Here is a 3,248-nt window from a genome sequence, read left to right as displayed (position 1 = left end):
CTTTCAGAATGAAGTGAAACATATTAAAAGAGGTGAAAATCACTACAAGTCTGGCCATGTTGAGAGCTGTACATACACAAAAGGGGAGTTAGCCGGTTCCGTAAGAGCCAGCATGCGGGACCGGCTTTCCAAGGTTTTGGGGAGTAACACGAGTGTAATGTGTAACGTTAATGTACGCGACTCTGGGATTTGTAGTCTTTCTAGTTGCGTATTTTTCATAGTCTTATATTTCAACAGTTTTAAGACAAACTGACTTTTTTGACATGGAGATGATTTTTTGAGATTGACAAACATCATATGTGTAATGGCACAATTCAAACGGGATCGAAAGATACGTTTTCTCTCTCCATTGACTTCAATACATAATTTTTCAGAAATAAGGCCCATGGAGTGGAAGTAGATGGGCGTGACTTTGCCACTCTATATCTATGATCGGGGGCGTCACCCACCTTTACTCACATTGCCCTGCATATTTTACTAGCTTTTCACAGGTTGTAAGTCAACACATTACTTTAAGTTAACATTTACTTGTTGCTATGATTTAAATGTACTTATCAAAATGAAGATACAAAATTACTTGCAAATTCAAGTAACACATAGGAGAGATTTTGAGTAAAAGAAAATTATTAGTAATTTCTTGTATAATTTAAACACATAATCATAGTATTATTTACTAGAGTTTTTATCAGTGTACACAGACTACAAACTGAAACCAGGTGCCTCCAATACCAACATCTTGTACTGTTGGCTTCAGATTAAAAATTGATTATGATTGATTTATTTCAGTTTTTACAATAAATTATATATATATATATATATATATATATATATATAAATTATTATTATATAAAATTAAATAGAAATGTCAATACAGTATATGTTGCTTGAGATAAATACTATTGAGACATGGGGCATTGGGTTCACCCAGTGATATTTTTATATCATTTCTTTTAAAATGCTCTTTGTTTTTTTACCAGGGCAAGTGCATCACATTTCATTGGAGAAAAAAAGTAGCATGACCTTTCACTGGGATTAATATGTGTTCTATAAAGAACAAGAAGAAATCAAAAAATGGAATAAGAAATTGATAAACTGCTAAAAGCTATTTTTGTATCCAGTATTCTATCAGTAAGAGTCAATGTGTAGCAGATGTAGGCCAAGGCCTTACATTTTTTTCCAGGCGCCAATAGTTGCCTCTCAATATAGTTGGTATCCGTCACAGTTTTGTCAGCTTTTTATGCTCACAAGTAGCAACAGACATTTGTCTGCAGAGACAGGATAAGAAAAAGCGCCAAGTGTATTATGGTTTTATTGAGGAGAGAAGAGGAACCCATTAATGTGGCATCAAATGCTCACTCTGTTAATGCATTTGGTTTGCAGTTTGAGAATGTAAGGTACCAGAGGCTTTTTTATTAGGTTTGATTAATATGCTATTTAATGTATAATTCATTAGAATATCTGACAGTAGCAAACAATGTGTGCAAAAAAAAATCCGATAGTCACATCACTAACTTTAAAGGATTATGTCACAACAGAGATTTGGAGATATACAGTATTTATACTGCATTTTAAAACCTTTGATTATTAACAACTGAAGAGGAGGTAGATGTTTTTGATATCCCAGATACTAGATAAAACTAAGAGACCTCCATTTAGGAATACAGTGTATATTATCCATAATGGTAGATATACAGGGATAAAGCAGTCCTCCCTATTGCACTGCAATTATAGGAGGCACAAGAAAAGACTGCGTGTTACCTTGACAGCAGCCAATCCAAGTACAAGACATCTGGTGGAGCAACAAATGATCCAAAAGTAGATATGAGAAACTGGCAGCCGCAGCAGAGGCATGTGGTTGCTGCCGGAAAGTGATACACGCTCAACATGCCTGTTCGACTTATGTGGGCTGAAAATCCCAAATATGTGTTTCAGCTCCAGAAATTAGCTCTCCTTGAAAGAGAGAGCTTAAAAAACAACATGCTGGTGTCAGCCAATGTTGCCCTTTGGGTTGGAAGGAGGCATCTGCTTTTCTTCATCTCTAGTAGTCTGTGTAGTTGTTTCTACAAAAAGCACTAGCCGGTGAGATCTGACAAGCCGGGAGAACATCTGATAAATAAAATAAGTTTATTTATTTAGTAAGGAATAAACAAGTGAATTTCAAAAGGAAGGAAACAAAAAAAAGATAACAGTTGACATGTTGTGTTATACTTGTTTTTCTGCATATCCAAGCTACACCTTAGCTATGTTTTATATGCAAAACAAACAATGCATGAATGGCCTGGAGAGCATGCTTTGACAATTATTTCCGTCTTGTATCAAAATCAGAATTGCTTTTATTAGACGGAGTGCAAGGGAGCACGAGGAATGCGGCTCGTCTAATTTGTGCTGACAAATTGGTAGCGAGTTACACAAGACAAGATTGACATATTGAGAGAAGGACAAATTGTAACAGGACCGCACATGCTGGGTAGACAAGTAGAATATAATAGAATAGAATGTCTTTATTGTCATCGCACCAGGTACAACCAACTTTAAAAAAGCAATCCTCACAGTGCATTTCCACATAATACGAAAAAATATAAATCTATATAAACATATACACACATAAAAATGTGCTCACACATCCATACCAACATGCATATATGCCCGCATATTATTTAAATACAGTTTACAATATACAAAAACGCAGGGATGATATTTGGCATCTCTGATGTCGATCAGTTAATACATTAATAAAACTATTAAAAAGTAGTGCAGTTGCAAATTGTTACTGTGTGTGTGCTAGTTCAGCATTTAACTGTCTAGTAGAAGGCTAAACATAAACAAGTCAAGAAGTATATACAGTTAAGTCTGAAGGGGGTCTGACTTTGCTTGAAAGGCGGGCGCTGCAACTCCAGCAGAGTTGGGGTGATAATAGGGATAAAGCTGCACTGTATGGAATGCCATTTAAGCCAAAATTAAATAAATACATAAATATAAATAAATAACATAACATAAATATGCCTATGAAATACATTTAGTATTTCAAGAGACTTTTATTTCATAATGACGCATTTACTTATTTCAAGAGACTTTTATTTCATAATGACTCGTTTATTTATTTCAGGGGACTTGTATTTCATAATGCCACATTTCCATTTCTTATATGCAAATGAACGGGGCGTGGTTAACTCACAGATCCAGACCAAAGCAGCAGCACCACAACACTGACTCATTCAGCTTTCACACCAGCGCTGTTCTCATTCTAG

This window comes from Notothenia rossii (assembly GCF_949606895.1).
Source record: "Notothenia rossii genome assembly, chromosome: 2".
NCBI lineage: Eukaryota > Metazoa > Chordata > Actinopteri > Perciformes > Nototheniidae > Notothenia > Notothenia rossii.
Note: the sequence above shows the minus strand (reverse complement) of the source record.